The 20,839-nt window shown below is 44.3% G+C and overlaps 1 long non-coding RNA gene across 2 annotated transcripts in view; it reads left to right on the top strand.

The window, feature by feature from the left end:
* LOC105609920 (uncharacterized) overlaps positions 1 to 9,183 on the top strand; it is a 56,558-nt gene extending 47,375 nt beyond the window's left edge. For both annotated transcript variants that reach the window (XR_006060872.1, XR_003590328.2), the window contains 2 exons: positions 6,691 to 6,780; positions 8,914 to 9,183. This is a non-coding gene — a long non-coding RNA (uncharacterized LOC105609920). The remainder of the gene's footprint in view (positions 1 to 6,690; positions 6,781 to 8,913) is intronic.
* The last annotated feature ends 11,656 nt before the right edge of the window (positions 9,184 to 20,839 follow it).

Genomic DNA, 20,839 nt, shown 5'->3' with positions numbered 1-20,839 from the left:
CACCATATTTAAGTGACAGAAGCCAGACACAAAGGTCACGTATCTTATGATTCCACTTACATCAATGTCCAGAGCAGGCAAATCCATAGAGAGAGAAAGTAGATTACTGTTTGCCAGGGACTGAAGGAAATGGAGAATGAGGAGTAATTGCTAATAGGTACAGAGTTTCCTTTTGGGGTGATAGAAATGTTCTGGAATTAGAAAGTGGTGGTAGCTGTACCACACAGTGAATATACTAAAACCACAGAAGCATGCACTTTAAAATCATGAATTGTATGTATGAATATACACATCTCAATTTCTAAACATGCTTTTAAAAGGCCCGCTTCTGAGAACATGATAACTGAAAAAATAAATAACGACTGTACTAACGCATACACAAAGTAGACTAGTACATATTTTGTGATGTTGAACATTGTGGTAGAAAAAGTAGTGGCCTGAAAATCAGGAATCTAGTAACTCTAGAAGTCATTTAACCTGTCTGGGGCTCAATATTCTGGTCCCCACACACATGCAGAGAGCCTTGGCAGGGATTCAATTACTCCCTTTGAGGGGCTACTCAAAATGGGAGGGACTTGACCCTGTCTTTCCAGAACCCAGTTCCTTGGGGTCAAGTGCTTCTGGGAGCCAGACCACCTCCCTTCTCTCACAGCTTCCATCTCCTTCCCTCAAGTCAGTCCAGTTCTGTGCCTCCAAGCAGGGAAGCAAATCTCAGGCCAGAGTTCAGGCACAATAATCCACATACAAGTTTTTAAACATTTTGACTTAATTAGTAGTGCATGAAAAATCAAGAGATTTTATAAACAAACACAAACATTAACTTCTGACTTTTTCCCCCAAATTGAAAGCCCTACAACATTAGGCCATGAAATGACAATGACTGACTACAGACTCTGTCTAGACTGTGCATGGACTCTCCAGCTCACTAGCCTTACCAAGCCCTATTGCTTCTCAACACTGGGGTTGACCATTCAGTGGCCTACTCATCACACTTGCCCTATTTCTTATCTTACAGTGAAGAGGAAAGTGAAATATTTCTTGTACTAGTATGTGCATTGTTTCTAAACATTTATTTGTTTTTTAATCAAAGGATAATTGCTTTATAGTGTTGTGTCAATTTCTGGCCAATTTTGTGGGGACATCATTTTTTAAACATCTGGTCTACCTCAGCAATATAAATGACCTGCCTGCTCCTGGAAGCATTTGCATTTGAGGTTCTTGGTTTAGACTTTAGATATTTAAAATCTATCCCTTGGAGCAATGGAAGTCCAAATCTCTAGGATATACTCAAGGGTAGTGGTTCTCAGCCAGGGGTGATTTTGCCTGCCACAGTCCCTTTGGCATTGTCTGGAGGCCTTTTAGATGGTTATGACTGGGGGGTTGTGATTGGCATCTAGTGGCAGCCGAGGATGCTGCTAACCATCCTACAATGCCCAGGAAGCAGCCTGAACAACAAAGCATTACCTGACCCCAAAGCTGACAGTGGCAATGTTGAAAAACCATGTTTCAGGGAATTGGGTAAGGGGTGAGGAAGGAGGGGAAGCAACTGACAGGCTTCTCAGTCATAGCCGGGGAATGACATACTTATTATTTTCTCAATCAGTTTATCAGGTCACAAATAGGTGGCTGCCCAGGCCAGGGACTTCTTTGTAGGACAACTGCCATTTAAGCACACAAAATTTTAAGTATTAATTCAGGAAAAAAATGATTAGTTGGTAGTAACACTTCAGTCCTGAAAATACCCAGATTGATCACGTTCTTCATGGAGCCATCAGACTTGACTCCCAGTGACTCTGATCATTTCAAGAAATAAAATTTGCTTTCAAAACCAGTAGTTTGCAATGATTTGCCATCATTGAGGATTTGCAAAGTAATGTGATGCATATTGTAATGAAGTCTTTGACTTTAAATGGATTTTAAGTATGAGCAGCTAATGTGAAATTATAATAACCTGAACTCACTGACACTAGGTAGATCAAGAAACCATTTGTATTAGAAGACAAAAATTATATAGTTATTTCTAGTTTCTATTTTTTAATCCCTGAGTTTCTTGTTTTCTAAACAAGTATATCAATACAGATGTATTTTGACATACAAATTTGATCCTTAAAAATGTAAGTTATATGTATTAATTTGCTTTAAAATATTTGTGTTCAGTTAAATAAAGGATTTATTAAATTAATAAAGGAGAAGTGTAAAAGAGTTACTGAAAGAAATATTTCAAGCAATGTAGCATTATCAGAATAAAGGCATAATCTCTCAAGATGACCAGCTTGGAAGGGACAGTAAGTATTTGTTTTCAATGTGTAAGTTTTAATCCATTTTTCAGTTTATAAGCACTATGAAAATAGATTTAATCACATCTCTAGTCTTCACAGTATTTTGTAGTCCTTACAGTGCTTTCATGTAGATTGCCTCACTTAATTATCTGGCGATCTCTGAGGTAGGCACTATTTTCTTTTGTTAGTAGATGTAAGAATTGGGCTCAGAGAGGCTCAAAGACATGCAACTTCAAATGACAGAGCTTGAGGCAGAGCAGGAGTTGAAGGGTGAGGGTGACAGGGGACGGGGGATGGGGAGTGGCTAATCTTTTTAGTTTGTTAACTTAAAAATATGTCTCTAATACTCCTAAACTGATCACTGTAGATGTAATCTACAATTCAGATATAGGGAATTGGGAGATTCAATGTAATCCCTATTTATAATCCCAGCTGCCATTTTACAGATACTGATAAGCTGATCCTAAAATCCATATGGAAATTCAAGGGACACAGAATAGTCAAAACAACCTTGGAAAAGAAAAACAAAGTTGGATGATTCATGCCTCCCAACTTCAAAGCTTACTACAAAGCCACAGTATTCAAGAGAGTGTGGTATTGGTTTAGGATAGACATACAGATCACTGGAATAGGACTGGGGGTCCAGAAGTAAATACTTATATTTACAGTCAATTGAGTTTTAAAAATTGATTGTTTTTTTTTAACTGTGTTAAAATACACACAGCATGAAATTTACCATCCTAACCATTTAACCATTTTTAATGCATGGTTCAGTGGTATTGAATATATTCACATTGCTATGAAGCCATTATCACCATCCAGCCCCATAACTCTTTCCATCTTTGCTATGCCCATTAAATAATAACTTGACATTTTCCCCTAATTTCAGTTAGTATATCGTCCTCAAGCTTCATCCATGTGGTAGTATATTGCAGAATTTCCTTCCTTTTTAAGGTTGAATAGTATTCCACTGTCTGAAAAAGGGAATGGCTACCCACTTCAGTATTCTTGCCTGGAGCATTCCACAGACAGAGAAGCCTGGTGGGCTACAGTCCATGGAGTTTCAAAGAGTCAGACACGACTGAGGGACTAAGCATGCAAGCATGCAAGGTACAGTAAAGCTTTAGTCTGTAACTTTAATTAGGTTACAAGCTCATCTCTGGATGTCCCAGTGAGCTATGTTTTTCTCTGGCCATGCCCAGCCCACATGCCCTGCAGAGACCAAGCCCTTGCAAGCCTCTCTCTGATGGTGGTGTCATAGCGTCCAGCCTGCTGGTCTTCTACGTGTTACCTCTCTGGGCTCTTCTCTTACCACTAGCCCTCTTCTCCCATCCCCAGGCCCTGCGCCCAAGCAGAAGAACCCCAGAGAAGTTTCCAAATGACTTTGTCAGTGCTTGGCAGATAAATGTCAACCAAGACTACAACATCTCTCATGCACTCAAATCACTGTGCTCTTTCAACACTGTCGCTTGCCGTGCTGTTGTTTTTCTTTCTTCTTGATTAGTGTTCTTCTGTTGCATTTTCCTCCCTCTCCCTCGTGTAGAACCAGGAAGCCAAGCAGGGCAGCCTGTGAGGAAGGCTGACTTCCTGCTTGAGTGTTCCTGGTGAGGAAAGCCCTGTTCCCAAATCCCTGAGTGCTTTGCTGCCCCCAAAGGATAGCCCATCTGAGAACGACTTCCTGGCAACAGAGCTAGCAGAGGCTCCCCAGGTGAGGAAGGCAGGCTGCCCTGGGCTTCATCACTTTGTCGAGAGGCACCTGTGCATTTGTTGGCCCCTCCTTTCTGGTGCAGAGGGGAAGAAAGCAGCAACTACTCTCTTCCCTTCCAACAGCATTGAAACCCATGACGCACGGGGCCCAGAGTGGGCCTTGGGAGAAGAGTGACTCAGTTTCAGGTGTCAAATGTATTTTCCAATGCTGCCTATTAATTTTAATAAGTTAGACAAATGATGATGGGCAGAGGAGTAATTTACTAATCTATCAAATTGATTACCAATGTAATAATCTAGACTATAATGTATGTGTTTATCAAAAAGCTGTTGAAGTGAGCTGGGGTCACCAATGGTGTCCGATACAATGCTGGAGCAGACACACTTGGGTCTTTCTAGGCAGGCCTCATACTTACGTATACACCTGAGCATTCTGAACTTCAATGTCTTTACCTATAAAATGGAAATAATATTACCTGCCTTTTAAGTGTGCTATAGAGATTAAATAAAGTCGACTGAGCAACTGAGCACAGCACACAGGAAGATTAAATAAAGTGAAAGTCATTCACTTGCGTCCAACTCTTTGTGACCCCATGGACTATAGCCTGCCAAGGTCTTCTGTCCATGGAATTCTCAGACCAAAATATTGGAATGGGTAGTTATTCCCTTCTCCAGGGGAGCATCCCAGCCTAAGGATTGAACCCAGGTCTCCCGCATTGCAGTGGATTCTTTACCAGCTGATCTACGAGGGAAGCTCACAGCAAGGAGTGCGTGCTCAGTTACTTCAGTCGTGTCCAACCCTTTGTGACCCCGTGGACTGTAAGCTGCCAGACTCCTCTATCCCTGGGGATTCTCCAGGAAAGAATACTGGAATGGATTGCCATGCTCTCCTCCAGGGGATCTTCCCGACCCAAGGATCAAACCCACGTTTCTTATGTTTCCTGCATTGGCAGGTGGGTTCTTACCACTAGCACCACCTAGGAAGGCCCAAATAAAACTTTATATAAAAGCACTCAGTGTGGAGTCTGGCACCTATTTGGCATTTAACTAGTAACATGTTACCTGTAGACTTAGCACCATGTATATGGATAAGGTGTATATGCATGTGTCCTTGTGTATTTGTATATACATATACACATATGTATATGTATGTATATATGATAGGTGCATGAGCCCCAATCTTACAGTTGAGGAAACAAAGGCACAAAGAGGTTAGAGAAGCTTGCCCGAAGCTGGCAGCCCTAAGTGGTAGTCAGAACTTGAACCAGCACTTTCTGGCCTGAGACTTGTGCTCCCAACCAGTTATACTAGTGCTTTTCTCACACTTTTTTCCCCCCATAATCTTCACTTCTGCCCAAGTGACTACAAAATGCAAATTTTTAGGGCCTTTCAGGATACAAAAAGCAGATGCTGACTTAGGGACCATGACTTTTCTCTCACATTATTTATAAACCCAATAACATGTCACAGAGTCTCTTGGCCTGAACAAGGGCATCAAGAACAAGTGGTCATTCTGGCCAGTGTGTATCTTGTCACATGGCCAAGGTCAAGAAGATGCATTTTCCTGTTCTGGGGCTTCAGACTGCTCATTTCCGTCCCCTTCCCCTCCTCCATGTCTAGTTTAGGCAGTCATCTTGCAAAAATAAAATTTTTAGTCATAAAAGATATAAAATTGGAGTGTGTGGATGGATGCATTCAGATTCACCCCGCTAGAAACATCTTTATGGGCAGAGAATACCATTGTTAGAGAAAAAAATGGGCTTCCCTTTCACAGCCCCTCAACTCTGCTCACAAAGAGGGATTTCAGAAAAATCTGCTCTGCCTACACTGTGATCCGTCTTGTGTGTGTGTTTCTGTGCCTGCCCTTCCATCCTAACTTTTGTTTAAGGAATTTGGCACTGGTGTGTATGATTTATGATTACTGAAGAAAATTCTGGCACTTCTTCCAGGGTTACTTAATAGCTGTTAGAATCAAGTGGTGTTAAAATAGGAAAGGATTTAGGAATTCAAAGACAGCACATCTGAGTATCCCGGCCTGTTTCCAAAATTATGTCTCTTGAAAACTTCCTCTCTCACAAAACATCATTATAGCAAATTATCCTAATAAAAATCTACTCTGGGGAGGGGGCTGAAACAAGGCATGCCAAAATTTTGGCAAGGCTGAATCTTTATCAGACAACTATAAACTTCTAAAATTTTATTGTAAAAAATAACCCCACAAGCCTATAAAATAATAACAAACATGCAGTCTTCATAACAACTGGCTAATGTCTAAGCATCTTGAGATGTTGAGTGTAGCATGGAAAAGAGAGTGAATCTAACGGACAAATCTGATGAATGCCAATTCTGAGTCTAACAAAGTCCCTTTGCTAGCTGCTGAAATTGTTCAAACTTACCCTATGAGCCCTTGACTTGAAAAAATTTTTCCTTCCTATTTACACTCATATGAGGACATCTTAAAAGGTTGACTCTCACCCCCTGCTTCTTAACCAGTCAAGTCTTGGTTTTCTAGGTTGTACTGTGGTGACTATTCTAATCCACCATTGACTCTTCAGGCTGGATGGTGGTGGGCTTTACTCATCACCATTACAATGGGACTGGCAGTTCTGAGTGCTCAAATCCATCTTATCTGAAATGCCTTAATGGGTATTACTGGCAATGGCTCCATTGCTTCAAAACACTTTAAAAAGTATTTCTTTTGCAGGATCCAGACGAATTCTTAATGAACATGTCTCATTGTTGGTCAATAAATCAGAGCTGAGCGAGAGCCACACGGAGCCCTTCAAAAGTAAAGGTAAAATAAACATAGATCTAAATTTTAAAAAAAACCCTTCTTGTGTGACTGATCTCATGCCCCAAATGATTTGCCGTAAGTTATTTTAGGAATGGAGAATAAAAGAATACATTTTTTCCTTCAAATCACATTTGTGATTGTTTCAAAGAACATCTTTCTGGTAAGTGATTAAGTAGACTTACCAAGGGATTCTCCAGTCAAGTGTAAATTTCAGTGAGACTTCATCATCCAAGCATCTGAGTTCACTAACCTATTTCTTCATTTTTAGACTTGGGAACGAAGACAAACCTTTTCTTTTGTATCCGTAGGGTTAGACTCAAAAACTAGGCTCTCGATCCTAACTCTTTTATTTACTTACGTATTTGACTGCATCAGGTCTTTACTGCGGCCCGTGGGAGCTTCATTGCCGATACAGATCTTTCCTTGCGGTGCACGGACTCTAGCTGGACTCTCGAATTGTGATACCTGGGCTTCAGAGTGCTCAGGCTCAGTAGTTGCAGCTCAGGCTTCGTTACTCCATGGCATGTGGAATCTTAGATTCCTGACCAAGGGTCGAACCCACATCACTTACTTTGAAAGGCAGGTTCTTAACCACTGGATCACCAGGGAAGTCCCTTGATCCTAACTCTTAATTAACATGGAGGGGTGCGGCATCAGGGAGACCAGCACAAAATAGGTTCTGGGTGGTCCAATAGGCATGTCTGGACTAAACTGTCCTCACAGGAAGGCATCACTGGGAGCCAATGAGATTCACTTACATCACAGAGGAGACTCATTCTCTCTCCTGCTACTTGAAGAAAACAAAATCCTCAGAGCAAGGCCCTGGGAGATCGCATTGCTTATGAATAAAATATACTCTCTTTAGTACATAGAGTCCATGCTGTGTACTTTAGCTGCCTTTTAGAGGGCTTCCCAGTTCTTGGCACTATTCTGGATCATTCAAGCTACTGTGTAAGTCTTGGGAAAATAGTTTCTCGTTGCTAGTGAGATGAGCCTTCAATCTCACCTCAGACACCATGAGCCATGTGAAGTGGGACAAATTTCTTCCCATCAGCAACCTGAGTGTCATTCCCCGTAGGGTCAGCGTGACAGTATTGTACCTATAGACATCACAGGATGGTTGTATGAATTCCAGGAGCCACTGTGAGGGTGTCTTACCCAGTCTCCAGTATATAGCGGAAACACAAAACTATCAATTCTGCTCCCAGTATAACTGAACAAATGAGGTGGTAGTGTGTGCGGAGTCCAGGTGGAAGGCGGCCAATTAGAAAAAGAGCTAAACTGGTATTATTTACGTCCATGCCAGCATTTGCCATACCACTCAGTGCGGGTATCACCTGCTCTGAAAGTTCGCCACAGAGACAAAAGCCAGGCTGGGGCTTACTGTCCATTCTTGAACCCAGAGTAGCCGGGTCATGTTCAGAACTGTAGTATTCCCATGTGCCTCTGCCTCTCTCTCCCACCCAGGCTGAGCACAGCTGGGGAAGCAGAGTTCCGGGATGTGTCCTCTTCATCCCTCAGCCAACCTTGAGGGAGGTTTGGGCAGTCAGGTTGAGAAATCAAAGCCTCCCTCTTCACGTCCAGGTTCTCATCTCTGGGCATTGGAGATGCCTCCACGAGGAGGAAGCTGGAGGGACAGAGCTGCTTTGGGGTTGGGGGGAGCTGGGAGCCTGGTGGTCCTACTGCAGACCCCCCAGGAGTGCTCACCGTGCTGCTTGCTGGGCTTAAAGGCTCCTGACCTTCTCTCAAGACATTCTCTTCAGAAGCCTATGAGGGAGGAAGATGGGGTCAGGTCCCTGAGACTCAGGAAACTCTAGCAATTTTTTTTTCACTGTCATAATGGCAAGTAAATGCAGAACCAGGTTCAAGCCCACATTGGCTGGTTCTGGACATCAGCACTCTTAAGAACTCCAAGACTGGAGAACCCTGAAGTGCCATGTGGAAGGTTCCCCAGGTTTCCCCTCTGCTGTACTCTTGGCTGTAGTCTTAGCTTATAATCATCAATGTATTCTGCATGTTGTGTTTTTATTATTGGTTCATGTTTTGCCTCAAAACCATACTGATACAACCAGAATCTAGGCATATCAGAGTTATTTGGACAGCTTTATACAATTTGTTTCTCCTTTGAATCAGAGGACTAAGCTGGAAGACAAAATCATGCAGCCCTTTCCCTGAGCCCCTGAGGCGCTGAGACATTTAAGGTTCTGTCTGGACAAATGGAAAAGAAACAAACCATCCAGACCCTGCACTTCAGAGTCATAGTCCTGAGCAACTTTCGGCATCAGCTCAGTGGAAGAAGAGAAACAGATCAAAGTGCCTGCTGTGGTCATCCCTTTGATAATGAGTATGTTTTGTAATCAGTTAAGCATAGACATGTATCCAAATAAAATGTTTAAAGGTTAAGTTATTGATTTGGGATCCTGTCGTTTTCTGCCGGCTTCATCCTAATTAGTGGGAGTGCTGAAATTTTTTAGCAATGTTTCCTAAGTTGTCTCTACAATTGAAGGGTAGTAGTAGGCTGGTACCTACTACTTCAGATGGTAAAGAATCCGTGTGCAATGCAGGAGACCTGGATCTGATCCCCGGGTTGGAAAGATTCCCTGGAGGAGACCATGGCAACCCACTCCAGTATTCTTGCCTGGAGAATCCCATGGACAGAGGAGCATGGCACACTACAGTTCATTAAGTTGCAAAGAGTCGGACACGACTGAAGCGACTTAACACACATGCGCACACCTGAAAAATAGAGACAAAAATTGTTTCCTAGGAAATTCAATAAACAGTCTAGGTTTCAGAGCTTGAGCCCTTTGGAGAGCAAACCCTATATTGGTTATAGCATTATAAGCCATATCACACTCACTCACACACACACATGTACTTTTTTCCCCTACTCTAAGAATAATACCTACTTTTTGTAGACATTTTGGGAAATATAAGGATGAAGGAAGAAAACAAATCATATAGATTTTTACCATCTGAGAAAGACAGTTATTGATTGGGGAACTTCCTTCCAGTCTTAGCATATATATTATAACCAAATATGGATCATACTGTAGACATTGCCTTGTAGCCAGACTAGACAATATTTAAAGTATGCTGTTCTGGGTGACTAAAACTCATCTTTGGTAGACATAATACAGATGTGGGGTGACACTGGCTGGGGTGCTCCATCCTTGGGAGTTTGGACAAAGGGAAGGGAAAGCTTAAGTATCCAGTCAAGGACTTTAATTTCAGTCTAAACAAGAGCTTTCTGGGGTGACCTCACAGCTGTGGTGTAACCCAAGATCCCTGACAGTGATTTCAGGCTATTGCCAGAAAGGACAAGAGCTGACCCAACAAAGCATAGAGAACTCCAGGGGATATATAATGACAAACATTTTAGCTAATACTGATCCATTGGAAAATCAGATTCCTTCCTGCCAGACACTCAGATGAAAGCTATTCAGAGAGCCACAGCTAACCTTTCAGCACAGAGGGCTGTGTTGCAAAAAATTAAATGCTATGTGGTTTGGAACTTGTCTATAAAATGCATGCTGTTGACAATGGTTTCTCCCTGTAGTCTACAGGAAGTAAATTTGTACAAAGAAGTAGCTGAACTAATTTATTAAGGGCAAGATTAGAAGCCAGAAGCTCAGATCGGCCCTCTGCCACTGACACGGTATACAGTTCTCATGTCATCATTTCTCTTCTCCAGAAAAACTTCCAGGGCTGACAAAGTGATCAAGGTGGCTTGGCTTTGGGAGGGTAAAATTGGGGGGTTCGGTCTCTTACTGCATGAGTTCCTCAAGGCTATTTCCAGGTGGTATGTGGTTTTTCAGTATCACAGGATGAAGCTCATGGCTGTATGTTATGGAGGTGGTTTTGGCCAAGGCATAAGTCATAAGACTGTGAAGAAGGCTCAGCTCAGCAGTGCTCAGCTTTTTGGAGACTTTCTCTGAGAAATGTGTTATCTCGGAATGATTTGTATAAACAAAAAGGCCTTCATAGCACCAGCCTTGAAGCAGTTTCCATAAACAAGGGAGAAGGAGCCTCTGCAGGCCGGCCACCTCCTGTAGACTCTGCCAGTGGAGACCTCAGCTTCTCCTTCTCCAATGAGGGCACGAAGCAATGCCCACAAAAGAGCAAGAAAACACATCTGCTCTGAGCCAGCGCTTCAGTCTGTTAAAGAGGATGGAAAATGTGCTTGAGGCTTGGAGTTGGGGAAATGTGTTTTTGTTCACTCAGCTCCCATTATAACCACATCTGTTATCAGCAGGGCAGGCTGTGTTAGTATTAATAGCATGACTTTCTCAAGCCTGGAGTTCTCCTCGGTGATGTTTTGGCTGAGAGCGTTAAACAGAGAAGGCTGAGAAAAGCCACTTCACTGTGCTGGGGAAATCGCCCCTTGAATTCTTCTGGAAGGCCTAACTCTCTGGGCCTAATTTATATCTTTTCCATGTAAGAACCTAACCTAAAAGGGACTCAGATTAAAGAGACACTCTGTCTATTGTTCATGGCTTCTCAAACAGGTTACCAAGTTCCATCAGTTCAAAATGTCCCATTTTTCCTCCTTTCTCCATAGATGGACCTAAGTTTTCTCTGACCTCCTCAACTAGTATTCTGTGACCACATGGTTTACAATAATAGGGTCATCCACAGTCAGATTGAAAATGACTTCAGGGATCCTCCAGACCAGGAGCTCTCAGGCTCTACTCTTTTGAGGAGGGATCACCAGGGGAGGGGAAGGCGAGAAGGAGCCAAGAACACACCCTGACAAACGCACATACGCACGCACGCACGCATGCACACACTTCCTCTTAGCTCCATCTTCCAAATAATATTCCATTTGAACAAAAGGTGATGTGGCTAAAGACTGAAATACCCAATAAATAGGCTTCCCTTGTGGCTCAGCTGGTAAAGAAACCACCTGCAATGCGGGAGACCTGAGTTTGATCCCTGGGTTGGGAAGATTCCCTGGAGAAGGGAAAGGCTACCCACTCCAGTATTCTGGCCTAGAGAATTCCATGGACCGTATAGTCCATGGGGTTGCCAAGAGTCGGACATGACTGAGCAACTTTCACTCCACTCTCTAGTAAATTCTACCCTCCAATTTTACTGGTTAAGAAATAAATTCCCAGGGAGGTTAATTTACTTACCTAAGGCAATTGATTTCTTTGTGACAAAGCCAAGATTTGAACCCCAGTGTTCTCATTCTTTCTTTCACTCATTTGTTCATTCATTCATTCACAAATGTATTTTGTTTTAGGTACTGGACTGATTGCTAAGTCCACAAAAAGTTACTAAACAATTTAAATAAGTCACATCTATTTGAAAAAAATTATTTCCATGAATTTGAGCATTATGTTACATAATAACTTCTCTTTCAGTGACTAAGTTAAAATCTTTCCTCATTAAATATCACATTTCTTTTGATTGCCTTGAGGAATTTGTGGTAAAGTCATATTACCATTTAAAATATGTGGAATATATTAACATTTGCAAATTCTGTTCATTTTAAAAGCATCTTTGTCGTTTACATTAGTGGGGTCATAGTTGGCATATATTCAACTATATAGTACACTCTGTACTAAGTTTCTCTCAATGAAAGCAACATTTTCAAAATGAACCATTTTTCATGAATATGCATTATATAGACATGATATGCTATGGATAGTCTGGTCAGTACACTAACCACATTATTTTACAATGATCTATTTATGTGTCTATTTCTCCTCAGCAGAATATGAGCTGCTTGAGGGCATTACAGCAGTCCAAGGCATTTGTTCTTGCAGATACACAGAAAAGCTATTTGGTAGATCAGGTCTCTCCAGGTCATTAGACATCCTGAAAGCCTTTTGCACCTGTAATGTTGTGTGACAGTGAAGTCGCACCTCTGAGATTTAGCCACACTTTGTATTAGCTTACTTAGGCTGCCATAACAAAGTACCACTGGCTGGGTAGATGTTTATTTTCTCATAGTTGTAAGAAAAGACTTGGACTTCCCTAATGGTCCAGTGGTTAAGAATCTGCCTGCTAATGCATGGGTTCAATCCATGGTCCAGGAAGGTCCCACATACCAAGAAGCAACTAAGTTCGTGTACCACAGCTACTGAGCCCACACTCTAGAGCTCATGAGTGGCAACTACTGAGCTCTAGAGTCCATGCTCTGCATGGATGAGAAACCACCAGAGTGAGAAAACTTGCCGCAACTAGAGAAAGCCTGCATGTATCAATGAAGACCCAGTGCAGCCAAAAAAAATAAGTGAAATTTGTGAGAATAGCATTGAAACATATACATTACCAATGTAAAAATAGATAAACAGTGGAGTTTGATGTACGATGCGGGAAACCCAAAGCTGGTGCTTTGTGACAACGTTGGGATGGAAAGGGGGCTGGGAAGGGAATTCAGGAGGGAGGCAGCACGTGTATGCATATGGCCGATTCATGTTGATGTGTGGCACAAACCATCACAATGTCATGAAGTAACTGTCCTCCAATTAAAATAAATAAACACAAATTTTCGAAATGATCATAAACATTAAAAAAGAAAAAAGACTAGAATTCTGTGATCAAGGTGTCAGAAAATTTGGTTTCTGGGGAGAGCTCCCTTCCTGGCTTTAGACAGTTGCCGTCTTGTTGTGTATGGGTGGAAGGGATGGGTGTAGGTGGGGGGCAGCTCTTCTTAAAAGGACACTAATCCTATGACATTAGGTCCCCACCCTCATGACCTCATTTAACTTTAACTGCTTCCTTAGGGCTCATCTCCAATACAGCCACATGGGGGTCAGGTTTCTACATATGCATCTAGAGAGGATGCAAACATTCCATCTTCAACTCTCTTAGACAGTCTCACGTTTTTCCTCCAATATGGCAAACTGGGGAGCAATTGGGATGAGTGGCCGGAGGGTGAAGCTGCTCAACTCTAGGAAGCAGTTGATGACAACAGTTTGATGGCACTGCTGCTTGAAAGTGGGAGACTGCCCCCCAGACTGCCCTAGTCTTGCCTTTACCTTCTCTCTCTCCAGGCCTTTGTAAGCTCTGCAGAACTTGAAGAAGACAGCCCAGTGCACACTCTAATTTCAAGTGTCTGCAGAGTATCCACTGTTTGCCTTCCCCGTATCCACCTCGCCTTCTTTAGCAGCAGTTCTTGGGTCTCCCCGCTGCCCTCCATAGCCCTCCTTTGGTCCATGGGTCCAGGTAGATGTGCCACTCTAGTTGTGAGGCCAGCAACTAGCCCTGGCCAGTCAGTGTAAACATTTCCTTGGCCACAAAGATTGAGTTAGTAGTGGACATGTGATCTAGGCTGATCTAACTGGAATGATTCTTAAAAGCTTTTAGAAAAACAACTTTTCTCTTTTTTCCATCTCTGAATCTTAAGAATATGAGTCCGGAAAACCACAGCTATCTTGTCATCATAAAGTCAAAAAACTCTTATCCGAGAATGTAGTCAACCTGGGGGAGGCTGACCTGGATGGTGGAGAAAGAACAAGTCATGTTTGGGGGGACATCATTTAGGCACACCCCCTGCTCTCAATCAGGCTGTGCTGAAGCCAGCCCAGCCCTCAGATGCCTCAGTTTGCTAAGTCAGTAAGTTCCAGACTGCTATTATTGGTGCTGCATGACTTATAACTGGGAATGCCAGATAAAACATAGGACATCCACTTGAAATTAAGCAAAAGGCAATTTTAAGTTTATGAGCATGTTCCAAATTCTGCATTTTACTTACACTAAAAAATTATTGTTTTTCTGAAATTGATATTTAACTGGACAGTCTGCATTTTTATTTTCTAAATCTGGCAGTCCTACTTGTAACTAAAATATATTGGTGATGGATGGTGAAACACAGTGTTCATAGTCTGTTATTTTGGTGAATGGGTGACAGGAGCCCCTGGCTGGGCCTAGATGTTACAAATAACGTCTGAGGATGCTGCTGCCAACGTTTGTCCAAAACAGGTGTCACATGTTGGTGTTAACAGGGCTGATGTGGGTGGAGAGGCAAGAAGACAGATGTCTGAGCTGAGCCAAGGATTAGCAACCATCAGGAAAGCCCAGAACCAGACACACAGGAATAAAGGTCAAGGGGAAACGCAGTTGAGACATATCAAAAACACATGTGGCTCACTCTGTATTCAACAGTTTCGGCAAGGAAGGGGGAGAGGAGGGAAGAGAGAGAAAAATAAGATAAAATTGAGATAATTTGGGGACTTCCCTGGTGGTCCAGTGGTTAAGAATCTACCTGCCAAATGCAGGGGACACGGGTTCGATCCCTGGTCTGGGAAGATTCCACATGCTGTGGGGCCAACTAAGCCCAGGTGCTACAAGGCCTGAGCCCGTGCACCCTAGAGCACGTGCTCTGTGACTAGAGAAGCCATGACAATGAGAAATCCACCCACTGCAACTAGAGCAAGCCTGAGCAGCAACAAAGACCCAGTGTGGCCAAAAATAAACGAGTAAATTAAAAAAAAAACCCTTTTTTTTTAAATAAAAGAAATAATGTGGATGCTGAGGGTGGTCCTGCAGACAGTTTGGGGGTGACTGAGTAAACGAGTCCCCCAGTTGGCCTCTCCCAGTGCCAGCATCTCCCCACTGAGGGTCATTCAAGGGTCACCGCTCTCACAGGGGCTGATGGCCAAGCTAACAACTGGGACTCCAGACAGGTGTGTACTTGCTTATTGCCAGCTCTGCCCTGTTCCAGCCATTTCCCCTGGAACCGCTGATGCTGGCTCTTCACTTACACATAAGGTGGCCACGCTATAGAAGGGGAGGAATGAGGCAAGGAAGCAGAATCCAGGCACCTACAGACACCAGAGGTCATGAAACACAGAGGCGTGAGAGGGCTGGGGAGGTCGGTCACTGACTGCAAGTGTTCTGTGAGTGCTGTGTGCCCTCCTCGTGTGCCCCTCCCTTCACACCCTGTGTCCCCTCTAAGGGAGTTACTGGAGCCAGGGGCCCTCCCCTTTGCTGACTGTTCTTGTCTTCCAGAGAATCTACAGCCCAGCCCCTATTCCTGAGTACTTTTGGTTGCTCCTGGAGTCAGAAGGGCTCTTCTCCTCTCCTAGGTCTCACCCTTCCACGACCAAAACTCACCATCAAGTTTGATAAACACCTTCATGTTGGTTATGGATGACTTCCCAGACACAAAACCTTCCCAGAGCCTCAGTGTCACACTGCATGGAAAAAAAAAAAAATCAATCTCACTCTTCAAAAATAAGCTGAGAAGTTGAAAAAAACAGAATCAAAAAAGAAAACAAAACTGTATTGTGCATGTCAAAAGTATAACCGTTGTGATCTGTAGTTGCCTGCTTGCCATTAAAGGGGAGAGGGTAGAAAGCACTGACCCGCGGTGAGCGTGACCAGGGCCGTGGCGGCTCCAGGAGCAGAGGGTCAGACCACCAAACGCTAGTGTGGGGCTGAGGGGCAGTGGGGCGACTCTGCCAAGCTGTGTTTCCACTCAGGTATTAGGGAGGCACAGACTGAAAAACATCAGGGAACATGGTTTGAATTTAAAATAATAAGGCAAAAACATTTCAAAGATTTGTCGTGTAACCCAAATATCCCCAGCCCTCTTTAGCCTGCAGGTACCCGAGAAGCCACAGTAATGTTGGAATTTGAGCATCTCTGGGCTCGGAGAGGATACGGGGAGGTCAGAGGGTCTCGGCTACATCCAGCCAGTCTTCCAAGGATAAGCTGCTTCTGGCACATTACGGATATTAACATCAGCTACACTGTGTACTGGGCAAGGGCTCCCATCCCCAGGAGTTGGTAGGGTTACCCTGGATGCAGATACAGCTTCCTGTATCTGCAGCAGTGGCCTCCTCCCTTGGCTTTAACAAGCACAAGGCCTTATTCTGGGAGCACCTCCTTCACCTGCTACCTCCACCCCTTCACACCTGGCTCAGGCAGCCTTTTCCCGAGTATTGTCCCCACTGTATTTTTGGGGCCTATGTGAGCAGGAGGTGTGTTGGCTGGGGGTTGGGGGGATGCACAGAGAGTCCAGGGGAAGATAAAGGCAGTCTTACATGTCATTCCCGTCCCTGTCCCTACTGCTACTCCTCCCAACCCCATTCACCCACATCCCACTTTAGAAATTCTTCAGGGCTAAACAAAAGTCACTTTATTTCAGATATAAATACTTTCTGAGTTTAAGTCTAGGGACCGTTTTTCATACCTTTCTCTCATTTGCGTTCATCACAGCTTAGCTGAGCATCACAGAGGAGGGAGGCAAAAATTGGCCGAACTAGAGAATGGGGGGCGGTTGGGGGGAGGAGGGAAGGGATGGGGAGGGAAGAGGAGGAGGAGGCAGGAACGGAAGAGGAAAGGAGAGTGGGGGGCTGGGGTGCAGCTCTGCACTCACGTGACTTAGCCCCACTTTGCCCCTCCTCTTTGCCTTAAAGTCTCTAGCCTGTCTCCATTTAGGATGAATTCTGGCAAAATTCCCTCACAGGGCCTCTCTACCTGGGGGCAAACTATTAATCCATGAAAATAATGTTATTCTCGGATTTGAGGTTTGTCCCCCCCCCAACCCAGCTCTGCTCGCCAGCTCTGTTTCAGGCCTCCGCCCCTCCATTCTCTCACTCTTTTCTCTATTGCGGCTGCCTCTATTGCCAAGGCAACAGGATCCCTTCTGCCGCCTCCCTCCCTCCACGGAGGGCCCCTCCCCACGACTGCTCTCCTCTCCGTGGGTCCCTTGCTTGGTGTATCCTGGTCAGGGTGGGCGCACCACTCGCCCCACCGTGGTCAAGGGAAACTGCGGTCCTGGAGGTGCCTTCCCTCCACTATGAAAGCTCAGATGGCTCCTCTTTCTCTTCTCTGAGCTTCTCCCGCAGAAAAGAATCCATTGGACAATAACGCACTAATGAGCACGGTAAACTTTTGGTTTATGTCAGAGGAGGGGCGGGGGAAGAATTCAGGTCCTACCTTTGCAGAATCAGCGACTTGAAATCCACCCTTCGGTATTTCTATTCTCCCAAGTTTATTTTCAGGGTTTCCTTCCCCTCTCCCCAGCCTAGCCCTCCCTCCTCAACCATCCCCTCCTGCCCTCCCACCGTGCAAGCAGTTCAGTCTCTTAACAATGGTTCATCAACCGTTAGGGCAACGCTCCTAAAGACAGGATTTCTGCCTGTTGTTCTATTTCAGATCCTTTGGACAGAAGTGGTTGGTTAAAAGGATAGGTCTGGACCCAGATTGCCGGGGTCAAGTCCCAGCTCAGATACTTTGTAAATGTGTGAGTTTAGGTAGTCTAGTTGTTTTCTTATCTGTAAAATGAGGATAATAGTATCCACATAAAGCATTATTATGAGGATCAAGCGAGATACTGTATAAATCTTAGACCCTGGCACATTGTAAGTGCCACACCTGGTAATACAGTTTTGGTTTCAGGGATTTGCTCTTGGGAGGTGGCTTATCAACCACTGTTGTTCCTTTAGGATCTAACCTCTACCCCAAACACAGTCCTTCTAAGGTTGATCAATGCTCTCAACCAGAGGGTTTATGATGAATGAAATATTCTTCATCGAAATATCTTTAAACCAACCCTCATTCTTTCATTCACTGAATCAGTTAATGGCCACCGCGAAGCCCTTCACCACACATTAAATCGTATAGCTTCATTCCAGTTTCTCCACTCAGCCTCCCTGTGTCTTTTTAGTCCACCCCCAAACCAGTTTGAGCCAGGGTCCTGGTTCCTGGCTTTCACTGTGCTCCCTCCTGTCAAAGGATTATGGCATCAGCACATCACGAAAGCACATTTACAATTTTAGAAGACTCTACAGGAACTCGGCAACACAGGCCACAATAAATTGTGGAGCTGAGTTTTTCTAAAGATAGCTATCAACCGAAGCCTCAAAACCAGCTATAGTTGTAGGATTTCATCAGGCTTTTGCGTTCCCATGGTAACCAAGGTACGTGCAAAGCTTATAAACATATATTAAGAGAGCCTGTGAGTGGAAAACACGTGGCGCTGAGACTGAGAAGAGCCAGCTCTAACCCTAGCTCTGTGGCTCATCAGCTGGGTGGTCTGGGAAGCTATTTATAACTATCTGAGCCACTGTTTCAGACTCCATCAGTGTTTCTCAAAGTACGTGCCTCAGGTCACCTACAACAAAATCAATGGTTATATATTTTTAAAGTGCATTTTCTTGGGTCGCTTCCAGAACCACTGAGTCGGAATCTCTGGGGATAGGAACCAAGAATCCCATTGTTAACCAGAACCCTATGTGGTTCTTAAACACACTGAAATCCAAGGATCACAAGGCCCTACCTCTTAATATGTTATAGTTTCTTGCTTATTCATGCAGGCCAGAATTTGATTGCTTTGTACCCTAAGAATCACTGCAAAATCTCTGAGCAATAACAGAATACACTCTTCAGAGTATTCCTTCATTACCATGTATTCACCCTGTACCTCCTACAGGTCAAGCCTTATTCTTGGGATGTTCGTGTGAAGTCACTTCAGTCATGTCCGACTCTTTGCGACCCTATAGGCTGTAGCCTGCCAGGCTTCTCTGTCCATGGGGTTCTCCGGGCAAGAATACTGGAGTGGGTTACCATGCCCTTCTCCAGGGGACCGACCTGATCCTAGGATCAAACTCATATCCTTAAGTCTCCTGCATTGGCAGGTAGGTTCTTTACTACTAGTGCCACATGGGAAGCCCATTCTTGGAAGACATCATTCAAAAGAGAGAAACATGCCTGTCCTTACAGAACTTACACTGCAGTGTGTGGGAGCAGAAACAATAAAGAAACTATTAGTATATCAAAGCTATGGTTTTTCCAGTGGTCATGTATGGATGTGACAGTTGGACCATAAAGAAGGCAGAGCACCAAAGAATTGATACTTTTGAACTGTAGTGTTGGAGAAGACTCTTGAGACTTAAGGAGATCAAAGTCCTTAAGGACTATAAGGAGATCAAAACAGTCCATCCTAAAGGAAGTCAGTCCTGAATATTCATTGTAAGGACTGATGCTGGAGCTGAAACTCCAATACTTTGGCCACCTAATGCAAAGAATTGACTCACTGGAAAAGACCCTGATACTAGGAAAGATTGAAAGTGGGAGGAGAAGGGGACAACAGAGGATGAGATGGTTGGATGGCATCACTGACTCAATGGACATGAGTTTGAATAAGCTCTGAGAGTTGATGATGGACAGGGAAGGCTGGTGTGCTGCAGTCTATAGGGTTGCAGAGTCGGACACGACTGAGCGACTGAACTGAACTGAAATATACATGTAGCCACAAATATCAACTTACGTATTTATTACAGAGGTCTGACAGGTGGGCCCAACTGCACCTTGAAGGGAATGTAGTGGACGCTGTTGGTGCCCCACCCAGATCCCCTTTAGGGCTGGTCCACCCTCTCCTTCTCACCCCCCACCCCCCACAGTGTGTATTGATGGTCCCTTGCGTCAAGGTGGGGCCAGCTTGGTGGTATAACTTGTGCTTCCTGAGCTCTCTCCAGGGGAGGTCACATCTTTCCTAGCTGTTCTGCCCCTACCCCTTCCTGCTCCCCTCTTTCCCCTTGTCCAGGGAGTACTCTCTGTAAGTCCCGTGTGCAAGAATCCCTGTTTCATGCTCTATTCTAGGGAACCCAGCCTAAGGCAGGGCCCCAACTCCAAAGGGGTTCTACAGACCAGGAGGACTGATGGTTATTATGGCTCACTCTCCCCAAAATCTTTATTGTTTCATTTTCATCCTCGATTTGTATTTAATATTAAGCTTTTTGGATGCCTGACATTGCCCCCCAGAGAGAAGCAGGTCGAGCCCTGGAGACACATGCCTGGTGTCTGCTCTGTTTCTCCCACTCCTTTGCCTCTGCAGCCACAGACGTTACCTGAGTGCTGACAGCATGGCAGGGACTTGCTGGACTTTTGGAGGGGGCATAGCACAGCATGCGACCCTCCGTGTCTCATGCTAGGATATTAGTGTCCAGTTACTGTCACATACCTACTGTATCCATGCTAAGTTGCCTCAGTCGTGTCCAACTCTTTGCGACCCCATGGACTGTAGCCCGCCAGGCTCCGCTGTCTTTGGGGATTCTCCAGGCAACAATACTGGAGTGGGTTGCCATGCCCTCCTCCAGGG

This window comes from Ovis aries, chromosome 9 (assembly GCF_016772045.2).
Source record: "Ovis aries strain OAR_USU_Benz2616 breed Rambouillet chromosome 9, ARS-UI_Ramb_v3.0, whole genome shotgun sequence".
NCBI classification, from domain to species: Eukaryota; Metazoa; Chordata; class Mammalia; order Artiodactyla; family Bovidae; genus Ovis; species Ovis aries.
The sequence above is the reverse complement of the archived record's forward strand: the minus strand, read 5'-3'. Positions and strand labels throughout refer to the sequence as shown.